The 27,359-nt window shown below is 38.8% G+C and overlaps 1 protein-coding gene across 6 annotated transcripts in view; it reads right to left on the reverse strand.

The window, feature by feature from the left end:
• Positions 1–27,359, reverse strand: part of TBL1X (transducin beta like 1 X-linked) — a 202,474-nt gene that overhangs the window by 136,649 nt on the left and 38,466 nt on the right. For 5 of the 6 annotated variants that reach the window (XM_074606827.1, XM_074606818.1, XM_074606836.1 and 2 more), the window contains one exon: positions 3,923–3,996. The exons of the other annotated variant lie outside the window; for it this stretch is intronic. The gene's annotated coding sequence lies outside the window, so the exon portion shown is untranslated. The remainder of the gene's footprint in view (positions 1–3,922; positions 3,997–27,359) is intronic. 6 annotated transcript variants of the gene reach the window in all.

Genomic DNA, 27,359 nt, shown 5'->3' on the forward strand with positions numbered 1-27,359 from the left:
CATGAGCTGGTTTGCAAAAAGGATCACTAAAGATGCTTTCTAAATATCGAAGTGCAGCAAACAGATGAAGCCTCCTGTAATGAGTCTGCCCCACCCCCAATAAAACCACAGCATCAATTCATTCATACCACAACGCTGATCTCTGATACACATCCCCCTCGTCATCCCCTCTTTCCTTCTCATTTCTTGTTCTTTGGGTAGACAACAGCAATACAGCTGCACTGCTGTTCACGTGAATTGTGTGGCACACTAACATTTATTTATATAGTGAGAATATTACACTTCAAAAAAAATAACAATCATTTCTCCCCCCTCTGTGTTTGCAGAGAGGATACTACTTGTTACTATGACAGAATGTTTGAATGGTCTTAGACCTTTAAGAAAAAAAAACAAAAACAAAAAAAAACCCAAACAACAAACAACCTAGGCAAAGTATATGATTTACTACATGCACAATACCACCATAATAGGCTTCCACTCTGCAGGAATCCCTAAAAACAACATTCCCACTCCAGAAGGAATTTGTAATATAACTTATTGTTTTTTAAAAGCCCACGTCTACCTCCAGGTCCCCACTAGTGACGAATTATCTGGTTTACAGCCTCATAAAGCAGAAGTGTCTATATATTTTAATGCTGAGGCCAACCACAGGACTTTGGTACCTTTCAAATTTAGTGATATACAACTTTCCAAACACCAACGAAAGGCTGTGTCATTTCGCTTCAGGCAAAACAAGGAGATACAATTTCATCAACTTTTTCAGCCTGATCAAAAGAAGTTGTCTTTCAAAGACAGAAAGCATGGGAGAGCGTTGGAACTACAGTTCTCTTAGCAGTCTGAGAACAAGATATTTTAACAAATAAAATTGTTTAAATAACTTTGTTTGGTTCCATTTTTATTAAAATTTCAGCTACTGAAGCTTTCCATTACTCAAACGCCACTTTCCGAACAAGAAAGAACCCCTCTCAAAAATATACTACAAAAATAAATCCTCAACTAAAAATTTATCGTAAGATTAAAAAGCCTTCTAGAATTGTCCCATCGAACATCAGCTTTTTTAGGATTTCGGTAGATGCTAAGTTGATACAACTCTAATTAGGAACTTAATTGAACTTTGTGAGAGAGATATTGTAGAAAAGAGTTTTAAATCCCCAGAGACTTCTAGACTACGAACAGCAGAGCATATGATATCTTTAAAAACTGTCAGAAACCATACAATATGATTTAAAAAAAAGTAATAACTATCTCCCTGAAATAACTGCCAAAAGAAGTTGAAGATCTTCATCCTACAGTATCAACAGGATGCAGCAACAGTACCAGTTGGCTTCACTTCAGCCTCTAAATACAGTACAGACTATTACCTACCGATCCCTGAAAAGTAACGTAATACAGTACACAGAGGGTTGAGTCACAGATATGTTTTATCTTGTTTCAAACACAGATGCAGATTTGCAAAACCCATCGATCTTTCCAGAACACCAGGCACAAGAGCTGCTACATGCAAGATGGTCTCAAAAACATGGCCAGTTCATTTCCATGCTTAACTTGAGAAAATCTTGCCCCAGGGCACTCAATTTCAAGTCTGAACGAGAAAATCTGTAGGTGATGCAGGAAATACAATAACTGGCAAATAAGAAACTGGATAAAACACCTAAATTAGAGATCAATCCTTTATTCATAAAGGAATAGATTACACAATTTAATTGGTTTATCCCGAGCTCTTAGTTCAATAGTTCTTGACTCCTGCCTTCCTCTAACACCAATTAAGGACAATTTTCAAGTAAAAAGTAACATTACTTTGACATGATATCTTTGTCAAGGCAGAAGTCACTATACCTACAAATCCTCAAGCCTAGCAGAATGACTACCTTTCTTTTGTATGAGTAAGCTCTTGTCTTACGTACACAAGCACAAAACTTAAACGACAATTAAAAAAAAAAAATAATGCAATTGCACCTAGAATTTCTTGTCCTGCCTTCCAAAAGAGGAAAAGGGAACAAGACAGGAGAAGAAAATATTCTTAAAGCAAACAGCTGAGCTTATGTAGCACCCAAAATACAAAAGGTCAGGAAATACCTGTCTTTCATCACTGTCAAAAGCAATAGACTAAAATAATGCAGAGTAGAACTGATAACACAGGAAATAAATGAAAACATTTGCTGCATGTTAGTATAGAAGTTAAAAGAAACAACGCGAAAATCTCTCTCAAAGGTCCCTGCTGGATTTAAAATAGAGCTGTTGAGCCAATTTTGATTTCAAAACATGCCATTATCATTTAAGAATACTGAACTTTTCTCCTTTAATAAACCTTACACCTCTTTGCTAGTCCATAGACCTAATTCCTAAAACGACGCATGACTGCAAGTATGACAAGGCACAAAATTTGCAGGAACCAGAACTTCAATGAGAACTACAAATGCATAGGAAAGCAACCAGTTACTTATAATACAGTCTCAGGCATTATTTGTGATTCACTACCTAACTTACAAATCAAAAAGTGATAATGGTAAATGCTGCCACGGTGCATTTCTGAACGAATTAAAACCTTATGTGAGTATAGCTCAAAGTCTTGCATATTTTTAAGTTACATATTTAATTTTCTTTAGTATCAAAAGCAATGAGAGACTTTTTGGTCTACTACTCTATCACAAAGAGATAAAGACAGTAAACACTATGGCAAAATTAAATATACTTTTTTATGCAGTGACGTGACAGATATCAATTTATAAATTCATGTATTCAGTACAAGAATATGATTAAACCACAGCACAGATTTGAAATAAAATGCACTGATAACAAGTTTAGACCAGATTAAATTGAGAGACTCTCAGCTGATAAAGTAGTGTTTGTAAAATTTAATGTAGATACCAGTAAGGATATTCAACTTACTGAAGCCTTCCAAAACTAAACATAATTCTTTTAGCATGATAAATCCTAGCAGGAAGAAAGGCTCCAGCTCTGGCAATTGTTTCAGAAAACTCAATTAACTTGCTCATTATTAAAAATACGTCACCAGTAGAAAGAAGTTTCATGCAATACTATACTTATCTGCTCATTAATATTACATGCTTTTCATATATGAATATGCATAAATATATAAATACATTAAATAATACAACAAAATACCTTTTGGACATGTAAAATAATTTGTTGTAACCAGAATAACGCTTGGATTGCCAGGAAAGGAAGCTAGATGGGTAACTGAAAAATATTCTATATTCTTCCTGCCTTTTCAGAAACCTGTGTAGGCTGGGTTTGGAACTGGTTGAGGACCTTCAGACGCCTAGGAATGTCTGCCACATGCCCCGTCAAAGCTGATGAAGAAAAGCTGTCCTTGTCCTGTTTTAATGGAAGTAAATCCAACTATTTTAATGGAAGCAAACCAAACCGAGACAATAGCTTTTGTCTCAAACAACGTGAAATGAGCATTTACCCCTTTCCAAGACAACCATATAAGGCCACTACGAGGCTGACGTCTGAGATTTCGTCCTCTGATGACCTCATACTTAACCTGACCTCTCCTTGTGACTTCAGTCCTTCTGAATCTCAGTGCCTTATTATGCTCACAAACCAGCAAGATCAAGTTTAACTTTAAGAAACAGAGGTCTTTCAAACTCAGAAATTAGCCTCAAGATAAGTAACTGAAAAGGCAAAACACCAAAATATCAAGAAATCCTGCATATAATCTATGTTTAATTTTATAGAGGCTTCAAGAGTAGCAATAAAAAGCAAACCTATGGCAAAGCACAGAAGGCTCTATAGAACATTCCCTTTAGCTAGCCCTAGTATTTCTAATCTTCTTCAATTCAAAAGCCAAAGTACTGTCTCAAGTTACAGATTGCAATTAGGAACAGAGATGCTGAAAAATATTTGACAGTTCTAACATTTTGCAGAGCTTACTTCCCGCTAAGTATTCACTTACTCAGGTGGCAAGAACAGTCAAGCTCCCCAGTTTCCCCCAGATTTTCCCTTCAGGCCAGTTTTATCCTTGAGTACCTGTGTACAATAAAAAGCAAAGGAAAGAAAATCAGTTTACATAACTCCTTGTAAGTTCACCTCTTGATTATATCAATTCTTAAGGCCCCTAATTGTTAGCAAGTCAAAAATTCAGATATCCAGCTTTTATAAAAGGATTATTTCCCATCAATTTGCTTAACCAGAAGCAAACGCAAAGCTTTTTTTCCCTGCAAAAAGACTGGGTTTTATTTGACCAATTCTACATATATATGTGTGTATATATATATGTTTTTTTAGACTCAGCACAACCTTAAATGAAAGAGTTTTCTGTGAGAAGCCTCATGTAAATGCAACCTAGCAGAAGGTGGGATTGCATGATTTAGGTATATTTCATCACTTGTTTTTAAGAGTACAAACAGACAGCAACACAGTTAAGGCTTTGTTTGCATCAGATTAAAGCTACCTTAAAACAAGAAAATCCTACATATTCAATTACCACTTTAAAAGTGAAAGAAGGCTTGTGTACAGGTGCAATGTCACTTAGTTAAGGAGGAGCTCAAAAAATAAAGTTATTCTACTTTCTTCTGGCACTAGTATGAATTAAAGAACACATTCAACCATATGGAATAAATTTTTGCAGGCATATGGAGCTCCAATTAAATAAGCGTGGCTTTGCCGCACAAAAGTCCACCTGCACATATTCAAATTTTTCCAAATTAGACCATCTCATTTAGAGCAGCCCATCTAACAATAACACAGTAGAAAAGCAATGCACTTGATACGACACAACAACTGAACCTAGTCTCCCTAAATAGTAATCGCAGTCTTACTTTTGTCCACGGTCATAATATAACCAGATCAGAAAGAAAACAAAGATGGAATTAGTTCCCCTAAAATATAATTACAGTTACATCAGAACACAAGAAAATTATTTTTCATCTTCTCCATCATCCAATTAAATACATATTTGGAAAAGTAAGCAAGGTAGAATTTTTAAAAAGAAAAATTTTACCAGAAGTCAATGGAAATTAAAAAACTGACTGGAACTATGCTTCCTAGTTTTTAGGTTTTCTTTGCACACCGTGCATCCAGACTTTCCCAGGATAAATATATGGAAAGCATGCCATTTAAAAAAACAAAAGTCAACAAGTCTATATAAACATCAACATCCTCAATAACTCTAAAATCTTAAAATAAGAAAGGTGTCCGATGAGGTGGAAACTAACAAATTTTTAAAGGTAAGCACTTCAGAAGTCCCTATTTTTATTTTTTAAGGATATGGAGTTAATTGGCCCCCCTTGTTCATACCTAGTCTGACAGGCTTTGTGTTAGGTGATGACATCCCATTTTTTTCCACAGGACCCTAACCTCATTCAGTGAATACAGTTGCAAGAAGAAAAGAGAGTACGGAAAATCAACACATCAACTGTGTATGGTCACATATGGTCACGTATGGTCACAGCACAGTTCTACGCTTGCATCTACTCCAGGTTATTCTGTGCCATTTTAGAACAGCACTCTGAGGACAGAAACGCTAGTTCTCACACAGAGCTCCTCTTTGGTGCTGTCAGGATAACCACAGACTGCACTGCAGTCCCCTGGAAGGGACGTCGTATCATCCCCATAGACCATGAACTTAAAGAATGAAACTTTGGAATTAGGAGCATTATGAACTATAGCGTTCAACCAGAGAGTCCTCAAACTCATTTATGAGAGTATCTAGCCTTATACGATACTTTAACTTTCTGGGGAAGCTGTGTTCATCTGCCTTAAACTAGGCAACGCATCTTTCCTTTCTTGTAGTGCATTGCCCCATTCACTACCTCTCTTAAAGTTTCTACAACAATTATTTTTTTTTTTGAAAACAACAGGTTTTCAAAGATGTGTCTCCTTTGCTGCACAGTCTTTGTACACTTCTGGTCCAGATGAAAAGACCATACAATTCTGAGATCACATAATTTAAAACTATATCATAACACGTATGTCCGAGGGAGCTCAGTTAACACGTTCTAGACAACCTTCGGTCTTCACCTTCCCAGCTGTGCAGCGCTTGTTCTCCATAACTCAAACGACATGCTTCAAGACAGCTTTCTGAGCTTGGTTTAATTTCCAGCTCCTTTAAAGGCAGTAACCATTGTAAAGAAGCTCCATCTTGTTCAATACAGATGCCCAGCAGTCTTCCTCAAAACTTGGCCACCTATCCTTCTCACCCAAGCTGTACTATTGCCAATACCGGGGACATGTGCCACCACCCCCATCACATTCCTTGTTATCAGGCTCGGTCTCCTGTTTCTGATCTCAGCCCTGTCTCCCTGCCTCTTTAGAGTAACTGCTTCATTCTCATCAGCTTCATTACACAATATATTGCTCCCTCCCCACAACCAGAATCCCATTTCCCATTAGCTCCCAGCTCTCATATACCAGCTTTCCTTTTAATCTCATCTCTCAGCTTTCTGTCTCCTTCATGGATTTGTTAGCTCTTCCGCACTGCTTTTTACTTTCCAATGCTTTTTCCCCTGCTTTACTCTCCCAAGTCCTCCGCTTGCCTCTTGCCCTGGCAATTTTCAGATTTATTCTCAACAATCAACTCCCTATCTTTTCCGTACTTCCTTTCTGGTTCCTACAGAGTCTTTGTGATTAGTGTGCCATAGCCATGGCTGCTGCGTTTTGTGCTGAACTCATTTTCCAATGATAAGCGTTAAAGAAACCTGTACGAGGGCTAATGAGCAGAAATACTTAATTTCAGAATCCCAGATGGACTTCGGCGGAAGACAAGCCAAACCAGCATTGCTGTCTGTACAGAAGTAGAATTTTAGGCACTTAAATCCTTTGCTACTGAAAAACATAGACACCTACATATTTAGATGTCAAGGCAGCTATATGAAGGCTTTGTGGACTGTAGGTTCTTCAGTCTTGATGCTAGATTAACACCACTTACTCTTTTATTTATTTTTTTTAATAATTCTACAAAGAAGCCAAATAAAGTTAGACAGAGTCTAAATCTCAATCTAAACTCATTCTACATTTCACTTAATACAGAGTTAGTAGTACTTTTTTAAAACGTTCTTTCTGAAGACAAAACAGCCCTTGATTCAATCAAACATATGAAGTATTGGAGGGAGGAAGGAGGAATGGTTTTTAATTAAGAACAGGGTTTTCTTGGCACTGTTTACCAAGGATAAATGTGCTTATCTTTATTCCACTGGAAGAAAGTAAATGATAGCATACCCTCACCTATTTTTGCCAGAAAGTATGAACCAAGCAAAGACATCTTCCTGTCTTGTCTCAAACAGCCCTCCTTTTTGTGGGGGAGAGGCTTAAGGCTGAATTTAAGATAATTTTACACAATTGGGAGAGGTTGATTCCTCCAAGATGTAAAATAATAAAGCAAATTAAAAGACCTTTCATTTATTGCGTAAGTCCTATTTTTAGAATAGTTTCAATATTTGGTTTGGTAACAATAGAGTGTATCAACAGAATGTGAACTAAATCAACACAAAGAGAAGTCAGAATTATGCAATACATTCAAATATGATGAGAATTTAATTAAGAAGATTCTTCTCACTTACATACACAAAAATAGTTCTTTGGATTACCTCATGACATCAACCTTACTTGTAACAGGCATCTTTCAAAAAGAAGAGGTAACACAAACCTTAATATAGACTAGGTGATCTCAGCTTCTTGGTATCAATGAAAACTAACAGCTAGCCATAGGATTGTTCCTAACGTGGATTTACATATCAGTACCCTAAACCTATCAACTCTCCTAGCTGTTGGGAGATTGTAATCTGCCCTTCTACCTGATTTTTCCTTTTCCCTTATTTTATACATCCTCCCATCTCACACAACTCCTCCTTATCCCTTCATCTCTCTACTTTTGCTCATTTCTCTTCCCTATAATTTCCTCACTGAAATACAATCCAAGTTTCAAATAACAAAGAATGCAGTTGCCTTTCTGCACAGTATAATCAGCACTTTAGGGGCATAACCCACATGTGCTGCAAATGCTGCAGGAGCTTTTCCTTATCTTTAATACAATTCATCACTGGTGTATCAGAGAGGTGAATGTAAAGCAAAATACTAAACTGTTTTAAGTGAAAACTTTAATCTTTCACATTACTTCTGCAATTAGCTTCCTAAGATTTATGGCCTTGTTTGGTGTAACTTGTATGTTGATTGCCTAGAAGACATAAGTTCTGAAAAAATAAAAGTCTACATGGGTCACACTGGATTTAAAACCAGATCTGTTGTGAATTTTTTCCTCAGCTTATTCTCAGTATTATTCCCTTTTCTTCCAGCCCCACCTCGTTCAAAAACACAGTGTCACATTTTCATGGCACACTTAACATGCCATTTTGCTTCACGTGCTGGTAAATTTCTCTGTGTTTAAGCCTTGCATTTCTTTCCCATGGATTGCATTTGCACTATTTCTAAATAGTGTGAAAAGTCACATAGCTTTTCTTCATTTTTTCTTCTGAGCCACTATACTTTCCCTTCTCATGATAATAAAACAGTAGTCAGTCACATCGCTCCTTTTCTCTAACAGGGCAGCAGATCCTGGCTTCTCTCCCATCAAATGCAACCCCATCCCTTCAGGGTGACAACAGTGGTCTCAGTTCTCTCTCGTCTACCTTTGTGCTCTGCTGCCGTCCAAAATCCTGCTCCTCCCAAACAACAAATGGGGTCTGATCCTGAATCCCTCAATGTGCCACCCACTGAAATACTCAGGAGGCTGATTAGTGCGTGCGTGTGTTTGCAAGCACGTGTGAGAGAGCAGGAGCAAGTGCTCACTCAGGAGGGGTAGCGAGGCAGCCGCTCTTCAAGGTGAAATTTTCACATACAGCCTGGGAGGTTAAGCTCTAGGATTCTCACAGCCTGTAATAAAACCTGTGCAACTGAATCCCCTTATTGATTTAAAAATCTCAATCTCTGCTGAAATTATGTAGATTCAGTGAAGAAAGCACGTATCCCTCCTATGCTGCTACTGTATTACTGAGCGGCCATTTAATAACAGCATACTTTACTTAATGAGTACAGATGAATGACTCAGTGCTAGAAGGTGTCTGCTAATGAGGAATTTCTATTACATCTTGATTCTTCCAGTATTGAAACTAAAAAGAAAAAATAACTCTCTGATTTATCCAAAATAAAGACAGTAGACTGAAGTTGCATTTTATATTTAGATAACAAACGGTGGATAATATTTCTGTACAGTAAAAGGCAGCCTTTCAGCAAATGTTTTGTGTGCCCAATATATAAAAATTAAGTATAAATGCAATATTATCAAGAATGCACTATTTACAAATAAATAACTCATTCCTCTGTTGAGCCACACTGCATTAAGTACACTTTAATGCTGAAATCGGTATCTAATTATCTTTATTTGACCCCAAATCCAACAGGGAAATAAAAACGTTCAAAATACTTGGATCTTGTTGATAAGCACTCAACATTAAAAGGTACCTGTCAGGATAATGTAAGATGGTATTTAATCTTATTTCTTCTGAAGAGGTCTCAAACAGTCAAACCAATATATTTAATGTTGTACTATCTCTTTCTCTTCCATTTGGTATACTGCCTGCTGGTGTTGAAGGTAGAATGAGATTCAGTCATCAGTATGGCCTGACCCTGCAAATCCACCACTGTCACATCCCACGGAGGAAGTGGGGCTGTTAATATGAATCATGCCCTTGGAACTAGGCTAAAAAAATCCAATGGCTGTAACTCATACAGAAGACAATTATCACTGGTGATCCTAGACATTTCTCAAAAGTTGGCACTCTCAGTGTCTCCTATTCATCAGCATATTCGTATTTGTTTGCTAGTTAAGGTACCAGTAAGTATCTGTAACGATTAGTAGTAGATTGATGTTGAATTAAAAAATAAATTTAAAAAACAAACCAACAAACAAAACAAAACAAAAAACATAAGCTGACCAAAAAGACATAAAAAGAATTTCAGAATTTGCCTCCATTCACTTCAGGGAACCCTTCTCCTCTGTTTATTTTCTCTTCCGGCTCATGGACTCCTGGCATCCCTCCTACCATGGTGTTTACATTCTATTTTCCATCACCAGTGACACGAAAAAGCTGCTTTGTTCACCCACACATACTTCCTTGCCAGAAAGGTCAAGAGACTCACTTACAAATGACGGTCCATCATTTTTCCCCACAAACTACCCATATGAAGCCAAGAATTGCCCCATCCTCTGCTACTGGCTGCATTCAACAGCTGCACCTCATCATGTCAACAAGTGCCTGTGCCTCCCCAGGATCCACATGACTGAAGGAAAAAACCCAATTCTTACCATCCAATAGTTTCCTGGCATGGAAAATTTACCAGTATAATGGTGACAGAATCATACACGACACTAGTTAAAATCTTCCATGAAGGTGTCTAGGGTGGGGGTTTTTTTGGTAATAATTTTTTTTTTTTGATTAATAACCTTCATCCAAAAGAAGCCCAGCTCAGTTCAAAACATCTTTCTTACAGAATGAGAGGATTTTAGTGTTATGGCTATAGCAATTATAGTCTGGCTATGCTAGTTAACTTGATCACACAGAGAAGTCCTAGAACTTTTCAGCAAACAAGTGATCCGGGTTTATACTTTGTACAGCCTAAAGCCAATATAGTTAACATTTCTTTGATCCTTGAGCTTCACACCTCAGAGAGCTGCAGGAGAGAGGAAGTGCTGGAGGCCTGGTAGTTTCAGGAACCATTAATTATAGGAACTCATCATGAAGGGCATTGCTAGAAGTTTGCTTCAGACCATTTGAAAGTATTAGAGATAATCCAATGGTTTAAATATAAACAGCACAGTTGCTGTCAAACAGTTGGTCCATGAAAGACAAAGTCTCAGTGCTTTTATTTTTCCTCAAATTGACAATCTGTAAGGTGTTGAACAGGAAAGAAATCTACCACAGTATAAGCTCCTTCCATTAAAATGTATTCCCTAGCATGTTTTTCATGTTTGATCTCAAAGTAAATTATAAATCACACCCATTTTTTTAACTGTCTACTATTGTATAAATATTATTGTTAAAATTTTCAAAAGACTGGCTATTATATTTAGACAGCAAAGTTACAAGTACACGCTTGTGAACTCATTTTTGAAACAGAATTCATCCTAAATGGGACTTACAATCTTTTTATGGGAAAAAACCAAAAATGACATTCGACTGGCCCCAATTATAAAATTAATGAGCTATTCAAAATTATTTGTGTCCTTTTCAAATAATACATATAAAAACTCATGGCAAGTTATTGGTAAAAGCAGGAATAATATCGTACTTAACTAGTTCACTTTCTTCAGAGTTCTCCACTGCCTAACAATGTATTTTATAAAAATTCAGGTTTATATTATAGTGGTTCCCTGTAAGAATGAATCTTTATTATGACAATAGTCACCTGAAGCGTAGAGGCCTTTTCACAGTCAACTGAAAATCTGGTGATATGGCCTGAGCCTAAAAACACCAGCAATATAAGAAGCTGGATTTTACTTTTTAATCCAAGCCTCCACTGAAACGTTGAAAAGAATCTTTCTCTTTAAATCCTGTCCAGAATTAAATCTAGAAAGCTGTAGCCCATCCTTTACCAGCTGCTTTTTCACTTACTAATTTAAGAACAACACTTCTTCCTGTTGCACACTTACCAGGAAGCAGCTATGCCATGAATGTGTTATAAACACTACCCATCTCACAGGCTGCACAGCTTTCTGAAAAACAAGACAACCTAATGGAAGTGCTGCTCTTTATCATCCTCTACTTCCTGCCCACATTCTGGTTACTTAATTCAATACCAAAGTTAGAGCCTGTGAAAGAATTTCACATCTCATTTTCCTTCCGTACTTCCCCTTTCAATCTGAGGTCTTTAACGATATGCTGATTTCCCTGGAAGTCCACTTTCTCACAGAAATGCTGCAAATGCAAAGGCAGAGGGATAACCAAAATGCAAGGCAGCGCTTACTGAGAACAAACCTTCTGGCGCACAAAGAAGACAAATACATCTATTTTTCAAACAACACAACAGAAAAACTTCTCCGCACCAAACAGCAAAGCCTGAGTAGCAGAAAGAATGCAACACCTCGTCTGGATCACCAACACGGTATTTCAATGTGTGCCTCAGCATAGTTCAGACACACAGGATGGTCCCTTCGGGATACACGTGCAACCGCAGGTAACCATGTGATGTGATGAATGTTCAGTTGTGAAGTTTCCATAGTATATCCACTCAGTGTGCCCTAAACACCACAAAATGCTTCTCAATACCCTTCAAAAGGCCAAATAGCTATAGGAAAGGCTATAATTATAGAGAGAGAGATGGAGCTTGAGGGCACTGTCTATATCCTATGGCTTTGCAATAGCTGCATTTTTTTTTTTTAACAATTGCCAAGTAACAGCTTCTCATAAACAATCACAGGAAGCGGACCATGCACAACACAATAAAAAGGGATTAAAATATCTATTTTATCCCGTATTTCCCAAGGGGGAACGATTCATTCCTGATCCCAGATCTTGCAATGGTTCCATGGTGAACATGAGAAGATGGCGGGGAGAACACAGGACAAGTAAAATAAGTTGTTATTAAAGGGTCTGGGAGAAGAGCAGAAAAAATATACTTCTTATCCACAAGCAACCACTGGAAACGCTGAAGCACATTGTTAGTGCCAAATAAATATAATGAAAACAAACAGTTTCAGTCTCCCTTCAGGCCCCTTGGAGACCTCAATACTTCAAATCCAAAGACTTGTCTCGCAACTTAACTTTCTACAGTCATTCCAGAATTAAATCTGCTGTGCAGCTTACTAAACTCAGGCTTAAAACTGTTCAGGTTCTTTGCCCCAGTGTCCTGTTCAGAAGAAATGGTGAGGGAAGTTCTTATAGTTTGTATAAATTCATTCAGAACCAATTTATAATATCAATACAGCAAAACTGGTTATACGTCAACTGAAACAGTTCTTTGTTGGTGACGTTTATCCATAATTTATTTACAAAGAATAACTTTATCCCTTCTAACTGGCACTGACTACACTAAATGACAAAAGCTTTCTAATTCGCTCTTTGAAAGATAAATACTTTGTAACTCTGATCAGCCTAGTAGTCTGTCTTTGCACCTGTTCCAATTTAAGTCCATCTTCCTATTCACTGCAAGGGAAGAGCATCAGACACAATACTCCAAATGAGGTCTCAGGAAGGCTTTGTGAAATGCTATTAGCATTTCTCCCTCTCTCTACAAAAATATGTCTAATGCATCGTAGAAGCACATTAGCCTTTTTCACAGCTGCATCATACTGGTGGCTTAGAGCCATCTTAGTGGCATTATCACAGCACTTTACCTAATTCAGACTGCTACAACCATTAAATCATCTACACAACATCCTATGATGTTAACAGATGTTCTTCTCATTTTAAATATTTGCATATTGAGATAAAGACTAGCGTGACCTGCCTGAGACCAGACACTGGGGGCTCTCAGAGCTGAATTAGCAACTGAGACTGTCTGATTCTTAACCCTAAATATACACCTCCAAACACTAGCAGCAAACAGATGAACTAGTGCACAGTAACAAGGGTATTCCTGTTACTCTATGCCAAATGCCTGTGCCTGCACCCAAAAGCCATTTCTAAATGGATGGTTATAGGTGGCCGATTCTCTCCTCTACCACGTAATTGCATTAGCCTGATGAGGAGCCGCGCAGAAGATACCCAGAAAGGCCAAACCTCCACCCACTTTGACATGGGGGTGGCCTCCCCACTGATTGCTCTCATCGTCATGTCCTCAGCTGGCACTGAAAGTGCCTTTTTGTGGTCATCCCATCTAGACAAGCCTCTAGGTGTTCAGCCACCTCCTCCCACACGTACTTGCTCGTTGTTGCCAGAGCAAAAGCTGCTGAACTATAATCACTTCTACCAAAGCTTATGTCTACACTGATATATTCTGCTGAAAAAGATTTTCAGGATTCTGAATTTGTAATTTGAATGCTGCTCTTGTTCTGAAATTCAGAGTATAATAAAAGTGACAGCTCACAATAAAAAGACAAAAGAATTAAAGATGCAGGAGCACAAATTCAAGGAATAATGATGGACAAAGGAGCTGACTGGTACCAAGCAAACAGCTTGGCAGTTCCTGCACAAGGTAGCGTGTTGTAGCTACTCATATCATAGTATTAATTTCACAACCACAATCAAGTACTCCTAATGCTACTAATAAAAACCTATCTTTGTGAAATGTTCGCCCAGAACACGAACATTACTAGAACTAGACAGAACATGAATTACTTTCCCTTAAAGCTCAGGATCTCTTAATTGCCTCAGAAATGCCATGCATGTTTTGCAGTCGCATTCCAAAAAAGTACTTTTTCTTCCAAGCAACTGGCAGAACCAGCACTGTCCTCTTTTCTGTAAATACAACAAGCATTCTAGTTAAGCAACACGCTACCACTTCTTCTCAGAAAATAAATATCCTAGTTATACTTGAACTTGGTTTCTCTTTTTTGCCCATTATCATGTGTATACCTTAACCATTTCCCATTTAGATCTGTAGTGTGAGCTGTGCTCCACAGATGAACGTATTACTGCTAAGAGAAAAAGCTCACAAATATCTAAGGCAGATGGGATGACTTCTGCTAGTACCTTGTGGTGTAAAAGTCAATGTTAGTAACAGTGCTGCACTAAAATGAAAAAGTGTATCTGTGCAAAGTCTCGAGCACTACCTCATAGCAATTGTAGACTAATATAACTCACTACATCAATTCTACAGATGAAATATATATACACCTTCTAGATGTTTATGTTTTCAGAGCACTTTCATGCATCACAGAGGGAAGGTATGGACCAGAAACCACTGAATTGACGTGACTTGGCATGTTACCGCTGGTCAGCTGAGCTGAGTCAGTTACGAGGGGTAGATATTCTTCACAGTTAGCTAACTGCCCAGCGGTGGGGAAAAAATAACTCCACGGTGGCTTAAGCGCACGTCTTTTACTTTACAACTGAAGGGATGCAGAAGCCATCATAGAGCCAGTTATGACAAACGTGATGACGACCCATCTCACATGAAGCTGCAGTAAGTAACACCCATCATTTTATTAATCTGCAGTAGCACAATTTGCCTCAGGCTGTAAAGATGGTTTTCTGTCCTCTGTGCCACATGCGCTCATTGGCTAGATGGGAATATATCAATTTGGCCCTTTTGTTTTTGGTAATGGAAAGGTTATGCTTCACTGAAATTGCAGATAAGTATCAGGCACAATTCTGGTTAGGTTCTTGGTCTGTGACACACAGAATATAAAATATACACAGTCTTGACTGAGTCCACACTTGACTTATTCTGACAAAAAGTAAGTAATCTGAAAACCAGGACAACTATCTCCTGATGGGATCTACATAAATAGTATTTACATATTAAAATTTCTGAGTCCATAAATCTGGTAAAACAGAAGTGTATTTTTTATTTCTAATATGAAATCTCCATGCAGAAACCCAGCATGATTTCAGAAAGTTTTCAAAAATTACTTTTATTTGAATACAAATGTATGTACCTCTTGTAAAGTCCTACCAATAAAATCCACTCACATTCCTAGTTGGAAAATACATATGCCAAGATACATTTGCAAATAAGGCATACAGTTTGCATGTATACAAATGCATACTTAAATATTTGTGTGTATAGTTGGTAAAAGAAACATTGCAGTTTGCAAGCAAAAATGAGCAGGCAATGTTTCAAATTGAAAATGTGGTACGGTGTTATCAGGAAGGACAAGAATTAAAGTAATTTACAGTAAACTACGCTTACTGGCCAGAGATGACACACAGTTACGAGACTAAATCAAGGAAGTTTTGCATTGCTGCCTTATGGTGCTTGATCTTTCAATTAATGTCTCAAGAATACTGAATTATCTGTATCTGAGCACTGTTTGTTTTTGATGTTAGCATGAAAGAAACAGGTTTTTTTTTAAGTGACAACACACTTGAACAGATTCAGTTATCCAATTATCACCAGTACTTCCACTTCTAGACACCAGGCCCCACTCATACCTTCTGACTGACCTCACAACTTTACCTTTTAATCTTTATAATCTTATATATCAAAATTATGAGAGTAAGAAAAAAAATAAAGCATAGGCCCATCACAGAGCCTGCGCCTATGTTAAAGAGCCTAACTCCCTTCAAATTCAGGGAATCTAAAGCTCCTAAATGTGTGTTTATCTACAGCACGCTCCTTTCTAATGAACAGTGAAGAGTATCTTTCAACTAATGTATTTTCTGAACACAGCATGCATGTATGTGTATGATGTGAAAGAAAGTATAGGTATGACACAGGATAAGGACTTAACATATGCAAATGTCAGGTAGGATAATAACCTGCAACCAGAAACAATACAGTGTAGTTAGTTAATGGCCATAAAAAGGAAGCAAGAAACTACAGGAGGAGCACTCAAAAATTTTACAAGTGTTATTTTACTAGGTTTGCTACAGGCATCACTTCAATGATAATTTTGGCTTCAGTTTCCTAACTTTGATCAATTTACAGTAAATTTAGATTTGTTCAGAAGATCAAAAGCAAAACACACAAAACCAGAATTACTTCCTTCGGTCTCCTGTCTTGCATTTTGCATCAAAGCAACAGCATACGCAATTAAGATTTCCTAAAACTACTCATGCCACACATACCCACTGAAGTTCTCCATACAGAGTAATCAGCTGGCCACTCAGTCCACACTGAGCAGGGGACTATAAACTAGGTCTCCCATCCTTTTTAGGACATTCATGACATCCCAGCGAAAATATTCAGTATTAGCAATTAAATTAATATGACAGATGACATTTGGCAACGTTGCCCATATTCAGAGTTTGAACCCAAACCGTGGCGAACCTCTACATCTAGCCTCTTTGGAACACATTACAGCTGAGTATAGGGAAACAGACTGAAAGTACAGGGAAGTTTCCACAGATTTGAGTACCTGCTATTTAACACACAGAGTTGGATGCTGAGATACAAAGTTACAGCTTTGTTGAAAGATCAGTAGAAATATTTGCATTACTTAGAAACTAAGTAACTCTTAAAATGAATTGGTTGGACCTAAATACCTGCTGATACAGTTCCAGCCAAATGGTGCAGTATTTTTTGAGAGACAGAGTATTAAACTAAGCGAATCTAATGAAAATCAGAAAGTATCAGTGAGGAAGAATAAACATTTTTAAAATACAGTTTTATATTACTCATGTAGGAACTACTGATGAAGAAATAAAATTTAAAAAAAGGATAATTTCATAGGAATTTTAGTATATTTTATTTAATAGACTCCTGTGGTGCATGTCAGACTAAACAGCCCAGTCAAGACCTCTGAAAATTAGTCTAGACACAAGAAGAGGCATACTCTGCATAGTAAGACTTCTGAAAGGCTTTGAAAAGAAACACTTTGGAGAATTCTTATTGTTTCTGATAAGGCACATGGGAGTGCCTTCTCATGAAGTATTTCTTTATATAAAGATAAAACATATTTTAAAGCATAATTGTCAGACAGCTTCATACTTCTGAGAGCCAGTGATTCCACACTCATAGATTTCTTACTACATGCAAATGAGTCCCTATTCATCTTAGCAATCTCCATGTCAGTAAAAATGCTTATCTGAGCAAGTTTCACACATGCTTTGGTGTTTGCAGGATTAGGTTTTTGGTTTGCGGTCACCTGACATACGGGTCAAACATCTATTCAAAAAAATACTGTCCAGAAAGAGTTACGTTACCTAGTTAGAGCAACAGAATAAGGATGCAAGATACCAATTATTTACTTCAGGACCTCTATGCCTTCCTGATGATCCAAGCATGCTTACAGCAGTCCACACGCATCACAATTATCTTAAACATCAATATAACAATAAAACAACCCATGCCATCTGAAAGAGCTACAATTCAGTGCAATTAACATCAAAGCCCCTCTTACAGGTACTAAGTTCACTGAAAACATTGGTAAATAGCTTAAGATACCTACACACAGAAGACCTTTAAAAAGGAGAGATTTCCAATTTCCCTCAAGCATCTCCTGCAGTAGTGACTACTGGCTAGATGCTCCTCTCAGTCAATTCCACCCAATCTCAGATATTGAGTCTGTTAGAATACTAATGTAGTAGCAACAACCAGTAAAAAAAAACAAGTCAGTGTATTGTTTGTGGGTAAATTATGTTGAGATCAGGAAAGGCAAATTAGGAAAAAGAGAAAGCAGAAAGACACTACTCCAAATTGCTTCACTGCAGGATACCCACACTCATTTCAACACACGAAGAACACTGAAATTTTTCAAGGGAAACTTATTGAAGAAAAAGCAATTACCAACGATACGATGTTTTTTCCATTAAAATTACTTCTTTATAAACATTTTACTATTTTTAGTGCATTATTTATAATAGATTTTTTTCAGCTTTGGATTCCCATCTTTTAAGTTTCCTGCTCTCAAAGACACAGAGAAAAGAGGAAGTAAGCAAAATGCTTAGAAACAGACCAAGATAGAAATTTTAATTAAGGGTTTAAAATTTCTATCCTATTAAGTCCCAAGGAAATTAGGGGTTTTTTTTTCTACCTTCAGCTATTTTATCCTTTGCAGAAAGTATTTTTGCATCTTGTCAAAACAGCTCTCATCAAAATATCTGCAGTCTAACAGTCATGTTGACCCTCTCCAGTTTGAAGGAAAAAACGGGTGCGTTGACTTGTGTGCAACACACAAGCAGTGACCCTAACTGCGCCTGCAAAAAGCAAACCAAAGACACACCCTTATTAAAGTGATGGTATTACCATGTGACATTATAGTTGCAACTATAATCAGTTTCAAAGTAACAAAGGGATCTCCTTCACCTCAAAGAGTACAGGGATTGTGGTTAAAGTCTTACTGGGCAAGTACAAATGGAGAACTGCCCGTGACCTCCGATGATCAGCTTTCCACATGTTTTCATCAGTATTGCATCAAGCCTATGTCAGCTAAATCCCTCTCTAGACCTGCTGCAGAACTCCACTGACTTCAGGTTTCACCTTTTCCTACTGTGGCCCCCATTTAAAGAGGATACTCTCGCAAAGAGCCACATTTTCTCCAGTGACCTACTCTGACAGCAAGTGGTAGAGCCCTGCAAGACACTGTTTGCCACTCATTACTTATTAGAACAACAGAAGTACAGCCCGGGAGAGTATTTGGAGAGAAAATGCAGATTCAGTCATTGGTCATGAATTAAGAATCAACAGTTTACTAAATGTCGTGGTTTACCCCAGCTGACAACTAAATACCACACAGCCGCTCACTCACTTTCCCCGAGCAGGATCGGGGGGAAGAGAATCGGGAGGGTAAAAGTGAGAAAACTCATAGGTTGAGATAAGAACAGTTTAATAATTGAAATACATTGTAATGGAAAGGAAAATAACAAAAAGAGAGAGAAATAAAACCCAAGAAAGGCAAGTGATGCAAACAAAAAACAACTGCTCATCACCAACCAATCAATGTCCAGGCACTCCCTGAGCAGCAGCACCTCGTCCAGCTTTCCCCCCAGCTTTATATGCTGAGCATGATGTCACATGGTATGGAATAGCCCTTTGGTCAGTTGGGGTCAGCTGTATCAGTTGTTGCCTTCGACTCCAATTCATATTGGAGTTCAAACGTGCCTGGAACAGCAGCACTCAGTGATTGTGTGACTTCGTTCAAGCCTCGATAGTCCACTGTTAGCCTCCACTCTCCATTAGATTTTTGCTACAAGGGACTATTAAACGGTGAACGAATCTTACTGATCACTCCTTGACTCTCCAGTCACTGGATCAACTTATGGATGGGAACCAGGGAGTCTCGACTGGAGCGATACTGTCATCAGTGCACTGTCATGGTAGCAATTGGAACCTGCTGTTCTTTAACCCGCAGCAACCCTGCCATAGACAGATCCTCTGAGAGACCAAGCAAGCTAGTCAGCTGTTTAATATTCCCTGTACTCAAGGCAGATATACCAAAAGCCCTCCGGTACCCTTTTGGGTCTTTGAAGTACCTTCTCCTAAGGTAGTCTATGCCAAAGATATATGGAGCCTCTGGACCAGTCACAATAAGATGCTTTTGCTGCTCATTCCCAGTTAGGCTTACCTCAGCCTCCAACACAGATGGTTCTTGGGATCCTCCCATCACTCCAGAAATAGTGACGGATTCTGCCCCTTTGTAAACTGATGGTATTAGAGTATACTGTGCACTGGTGCCTGATAGGACTTTATACTCCCATGGGCTGATGTGCCAGGCCATTGAATCCACATAGTCCAGAAAACCCGGTTGTCCCGCTGAAGGCAGGACCCCCTTATTCCTGATCAGAGTCTTCATTACTTGGTTTTTCTAACTGCAAAACAGAATTCCCTTCATCAGGGTCAAAAGTACGATCAGCCCTTCTACTCTGCCCAACAGACACTGGAGCAGTAATTTTACTGGATGGGTGTTTTTTGTTGTTGTGTTTGTTTGTTTGTTCTTGTTGTTTGGGGTTTTTTTGTTTGTTTTGTTGTTTTTCCTTTAAGTTCCTGGACCCAAGCTTCTAGTCTCTAGGTAGGTTCACCATCCCACTTCCTCATGTCCTCCCCCTGGTCACACAGGAACAACCACAGGGTTGCACGTGGTGTGTGCCACTGGTACCCTTTCCCTTGATCAAAAAAGGCTGACCCTTAATAGCTGAGGTGTTGGTTGGAGTGCATGAGAAAGACATACCTTTCTTGGCTTGCTCGAACATTTTTTGGGTCAGTCTGTCCACAGCTGAGGCACAGGCTCACATGGAGGGAGAGAGATTATCTTTGTATTTTCAGAGTTACCTGTCCAGTTCATCTATAGTTGGTGTGTCCGTGTCTGCCCAGCTCCTTATTGCTGTCCAGTTCATCTATAGTTGGCGCGACCGTGTCTGTTGAGTTCCTTATTGCCAGGGTGTGGGTGTATGACATCAGTGCATTTCATACAAACTTCTGCCACATGGACCACGTGCACTGGATTTCATCTAGGTCTTTAGATGCCTGGTTGTTAGATCACCTCTAACATGGCTAATTCCCTCAGATACTGGATATCTCCCTGAACGTTGGTCCATTTGCTTCAGGAATTTGCAAGTTCTTCCTCGAAGGGATACCTGTCCTTCGCACTTGAAAGGAGTTGCCGCCAAAGACTAAGGACTCCTGCCTTTTCCCAATCCCTTTGTCAATGGCCTTATCCTTAGCAAGGGATCCTAGCTGCTGGGCTTCCTTACCCTCTAAGTCCTGACTACCGGCTCCAATATCCCAGCATCAGAGTAACCAGCTGAGAAATAACTCACCTGGTTGACAGCTAAAATCTTTTCACATATCTCGCAACTCACTTTGGGATAGGGATCAGGTGGTTTCTGTCTTATTTACGATTTCAGTCTCTTCCTCCTGTTCTTGTGATTGGTCTGCTGCAAAATAAGGTGCCCCATCTGATTCTTTCTCCTGCTCTCTCTTAGGAGAAGCTTCTTCATCCCTTAATAAATGAGCTGACTTCCGTTTTCATTGTTCCCTTTTAGTTATAGGGGCGACTGATACAGTGTCTGGTTGAGCCACGGTGTCTGTTGGTTTGTTTTCCCTCTCTTCTCCCTGAGGGTGCTGCATAATATCAAGCAGTGTTTGGCAGATACTGGCCAAGGCCCACCACAGTGTGGTAAGTTGTGCCTCTTTGGAATAGCCACAGCATTATTATTTTTTTTTTCAAACATTCTATCACTTAATCAGGATCCTGTAGTTGTTCAGGAGTGAAATTCCAGACCATTGGAGGTGAGAAGTTGTCTAGATACCTGCGCATATTCTCCCACATACCATGCTACCCATTACCACAGTCTCGCAGAGCCCAGGTTCTATTCCTAAATTGCTTGTTAACCTCAGACAAAACCAAAGCAATGTTTCTAAGAAATACCAATAGAATTATTTTAACTACTCAAGGATGTTCAAGATGCTGATAAGTTATTATAACAAAGGAGAAAACATCACAGAAGAATGTAGTGAAGGTGCCATTCTGTATTTCCTCCATAAAAAACCTTTCAGAGGAAGAAGTATAACTGTTAATTGTATCCATGAGATGGTACCCAAAGTATAGCAATAGCTTCAGTACAGAGCACAAATACCAGATTAAGTTCAAGGTCAGTGTTTTAATAAGAAATCTCCCAGGTAAAACATCACTAATCACTACAGAGCACAGCAAACTGAAAAAGCCAACACCAATCTTTATCAGATACAGACAAAAAAAAAAAAAAAAAAAGAATATGGGAATATGGTGCAGATCAGATAAACTAATATAGAGAACAGATGAATCAATATCGTGACTTGCAACTGTTAACAGATATAAATCCCTTCTAATATGCTCTGGTCAATCTGTTGTTATCTCAAAACCTTCAAACCCCACGTTGCATGCCAAAAAAGACTGTCATAGTTTAAGCCCAGCCAGCAACCAAACCCCACACAGCCACTTGCTCACACCCCCCCCAGGCAGGATGGGGGGGAAAGAATTGGAAGAGTAAAAGTGAGAAAACTCGTGTGTTGAGATATGAACAGCTTAATAATTGAAATAATAATAACGAAAAGGAAAATTAAAAAAAAAGAGAGAGAAATAATAACACAAAAGACAAGTGATGCAAACAAAAAACAACTGCTCATCACCAACCAACCAATGTCCAGGCACTCCCTGAGCAGCAGCCCCTCGGCCAACTTTCCACCCAGCTTTATATGCCGAGCATGATGTCATATGGTATGGAATAGCCCTTTGGTCAGTTGGGGTCAGCTGTCCCAGCTGTGTCCCATCCCAACTTCTTGTGCACCCCCAGCCTAGGCCTTGAGGCTGTGTAAGCACTGCTCAGCAATAACTAAAACATCCCTGAATGATCAACAGTGTTTCCAGCACAAATAAAAAACACAGCCCCCTACTAGCTACTATGAAGAAAATTAACTCTACCCCAGACAAAACCAGCACACTAAGAAAGGCAACCTTACAGAAAAAGGAGTGAGATTTTGAACATTATATATGCAATGAGCGCTGGTTTATATATTTCAGCACCATTGCTTATCAAAACACAGCATGTGTTTATACGGGACAAGTTCAATCCCAAATCGAAAGGGAAACAGTGGGGTACCTGTAAACATCGTTAATACTATGGCTGCAGCATAATGACTACAGACTTTAAAAAAGCAATAGTGATTCTGACCAAAAGAGCTATTCTGTCACTGAAGCTTTTATTTTCAGATCAGGCTGAGTTAAGAGCATATCTTTGTCTCACAGCAACATAAATATTGCATGTGCATTCCTATATTTAGCCATCCCATGCGCTATAGATTAAAAGAAGCAGCTAGGTATTGTCTATAAAAGAGTAATTTTCTTGACCTTAACATAAAAATAAACCACAACAAGCCATGGTGGAGAAAGAGAGGAGATAAGTTTTCCTCTTCCAGTCATTTAATCCTTTGCTTCCTCTTTTCCTAGTACGAGCTAGGCAGTATAGTATTATCCCATCATTTTGAGTGCAGGCTCTCAATTGTTTCGGTAATAAATTATATGCCAAGTGTTCAGAGAATCTTGGAAATTGAAACACACACATGAGGTTTTTCCACCAATCTTCTCTAATTAGCAACTCTTGATGGACCAACAGCACAAAATTTCAGACTGGCGAGAGCCTACAATATATACGCATGATACTAAAGTGAAGCAGGGATACGGAAATTGCTCGCCCTTCAGGGCAGAAACTAAAATATAACCTGATCCCAACACGGAGTTCAAATAATAGATAATGGACAGATTTCTAAGGCAAGTAGGGAGCTGAAAACTCCTCTATCTGCAAGAGAACTCTGTTAAAGCCTGGGAACGCTCACCTTGACCAAAACTGACAAGGCAGCCTTCTTCTACCATGGCTATTCCCCAGCAGCACGGACAGGAATATGTGGAAGCCAGGGCAGAGCTCCCCTGGGCCACCAATCTTTCACTATGTTGCGCTACCTAAGAAACATATCCTAGAGGTATAAATTAGAGTAAACCTTTGGCTGCTATGAGTTACGGTTACTAAAGAAACTACACAAGAGTTTGCAGCCCAGAGTCCCAGCTCTCCATGTGGTACATCTGCTGCTCCAGCTAGGAGCAGATCCTGCCTCAGAGGCAAGAAAGCACCTTACATCAATCACACTCATTTTAAAGGGGAGATTAGAGACAAAGGAATACTTTAAAAAAAATATGCACATTATGAACTACTATTAATTTGGAAATCTGTATTCAAAATACTGAATTTTACATTAAAAAATAAAGGTAATAAAGCCACATTTCTTTTTAGGAAGCTGAACAAGTGAAGAAATAGCATGTCTCCCAACTTTAATCTCCACTTTCATTACATGACACTGAGAAGTTCTGATTTAATTGTAAAAAATACTGCTGTCAAATCTGTTTTCAGTAACTGCTGGAAGTTTGCTTGTGTACAGAGGCTCCCTCAGTGGAGCAAAAATAATTCTCCATTTACTTGTTGCTTTGTACTTCTCTGATTTTCACTTTGCTAGTGCTGGCCCAGCATGGGGATGTTTTGTTTATTCTGAAGTGATGACACTGTTCCTACATCACAAGTAACTCCCGCTTTGAGCCGACAACCCATAGCATCGACCGCAAGCAGCTAAACAGCAATTGCTGTGCCAAAGCCTGCCCTAGCTCATGATCTCTCTACAGCTCCGGAGGGAGAAGTTAGGTTAAGTATTCCCATACCTCTGTCAGCGAGCAGCAGAAGGTGCTTGTCATCAACACTGGGCGACAACTGTGCTCACAAAAGCTCCAGCACTTTCACTAGAATTTCCTTGCTGTGGTAATCAAGGTGAAAGAGCTGGTGCCTGCTTAGTTCCCATCTAATACAGGTCAGGAGGTAGCTGGCTACCACCTCATGGCTTGGAAATACTCCTGGGTCCATTGTCTTATTGCAGGAATTTCTTTCCTTTATAGTCCATGCTTGCGTGCTCTGTTTACTCACATTTTCACTCCTGTTTCCTCCCTAAATACATACCTTTTGGGGGGTCTAACTTCTTAATCATCTCTTTTAGTTCATCACCTTGATTTCCTGTTCCTTGCCAACAGGAATGATTACTCCTGCCCAGAGTTTTTAGCTTCTGACACAAACCTAAATTTCAAGTAAGCATCACTAAAGTACATTTGATTTGCTCAAGAAATGGTCCTCTTTGGTCACTGAATTCAATTTCTCCTGTCAGAGGCAACCGCATCATATACTTTCCTAAACTGATTAGTTGCATCATTACTAATGATAAGAAGCCAAAATCTGAAACTGGGGTTGGGTGGGGCAGGGTGGGTTTTTTGGGGGGAAAAAAACCCAAACAACAACAACCCCACCACCACAACCTTATTTTCAAGGTTTTCATTAGAGATGACTGAAAATGGATTCTGTCCAAAAGCATCTAATATTAGGTCAATGAGCTCTCTGCACTGTCTCCACTTCAGTGTCTCATTGTCAGTAGCAGCAAGAGCTTCACCGGAGAAAAATATTCATCGAATCACAGAATTGTTAGGGTTGGAAGGGACCTTAAAGATCATCTCATTCCAACCCCCCTGCCATGGGCAGGGACACCTCCCACCAGACCAGGCTGCTCAAAGCCCCGACAAGCCTGGCCTTAGAAACTTCCAGGGATGGGGCATCCACCACCTCTCTGGGCAACCTGTTCCAGTGCCTCACCACCCTCATGATGAAGAACTTCTTCCTCACATCCAGTTTGTATCGTCCCATCTCTAGTTTTAATCCATTCCCTCTAGTCCTACCATTACCCGACATCCTAAAAAGTCCCTCACCAGCTTTCTTGTAGGCCCCCTGAAGATACTGGTAGGCCACTATAAGGTCTCCTCGGAGCCTTCTTTTCTCCAGACTGAACAACCCCAACTCTCTCAGCCTGTCCTCATAGGAGAGGTGCTCCAGCCCTCTGATCATCCTCGTGGCCCTTCTCTGGACACGTTCCAGCACGTCCATATCTCTCTTGTAGTAGGGGCTAGTACACATTGAGAAATGTCAAGAAACATCTCTTAGCAGAGACTGTCAAAAGAACTCTTTATTAATGAAGGCTGCTCACATGAGTAAAGCTGTTTTGTATTCAGAAGCCAGGACAGGAGGAGAAAGCATACGTACAGGCTCTGAACACTTCCCAGTCAGAAAAAAACAATTAAAATTTCATAAATGCGTATTGATCTATACCATAAACTCTTAGAAGCAACTATTACTGCAAAACTCTAATCCAATTACCAGCAGTAAAAAAATATATGTTTATGCTGCACATTTTCAATGTATCAAACACAAAAGTGAATTGTATAGCCCATCAAATAAAAAATAGGTATCAGCCATATAGCTGAAAACACAAGATAAACAGAGGCTTAACAGATATGGATTTAAATTTGTCTAGAAAGTATTTTCCTTGCTTTTCCACAACTGTTTGTTTTGAGAGATGATAAATATTTAAATAACATTAATAAAAAGCCATTATTTAACTGACAGTTATGAAATCATACTCTGAATGTAAAGTCTTTGAGACAAAATAATTCTGTCCTAGCGTGGCAAATGCTTAGTTCTAGTGAACATACAAAGCAACAGCAGAACACTTCACACTCAGCAAAGTTTGGAATAATACCACTCTGCTTCAGTAAGAATCTAGAAGTAAAAAATGGGATATTTAACAAACTATGCAGGATTTATTACCTTCAAGATGATACTCTAATTTGCAAGATAGAATCAGGTTTCCAAGGAACAATGTTAAAATGTAATAAAGGATCCCGATCTGATTCCTTAGCAACTCCTTCCATTTAATCATAAAAACAAGATAAATCCTTTTTACCAAAAATGAAAAGATGGGCTAGGCAGATAGGAAACAAATCAGTTAAGTACAGACATCAGAAACTCAAGTATGAGATGGCATACAAATTCTGTGGTTGAGAGAGGTAAATCTGTCAGATAAATTCAGAAGAATTAGAACTGACACTAAAACTAAGGCTTGAGCAGAAGCTAGTACCAGTGCACAACAGGAAGGCTGAAGAAGAGATGTTTCAGACTTGTCTCCGCTTTGAAAATCCCCTAGCTTTATTGATTTGTGTCACCACTTCATCATCATTTTTAAAATAGGGTATTTCAGAAAATACTATGTTCCTATAAACTGAGATTTTGAGAACTGGTATTATTTGCATTGCCAGATAGTGCATTCTGAAAAATAACAATATTCTAGTGAAATATCACACATATCAAGTTCAAAGGAGACCTTACATAACATACAATGAGCAAATGCAGTACTTGCTGTGAACATAAACTTACTTTCTAGCAAGGAATGACAGTATAGTTTTCCTATAGCTCAAAATAAGGTACTCCTGCCTTATCAAATAAGGGCAATATTTTCTGTGT

The sequence above is a fragment of the Larus michahellis genome, chromosome 1 (assembly GCF_964199755.1).
Source record: "Larus michahellis chromosome 1, bLarMic1.1, whole genome shotgun sequence".
In the NCBI taxonomy this organism is placed as follows: domain Eukaryota; kingdom Metazoa; phylum Chordata; class Aves; order Charadriiformes; family Laridae; genus Larus; species Larus michahellis.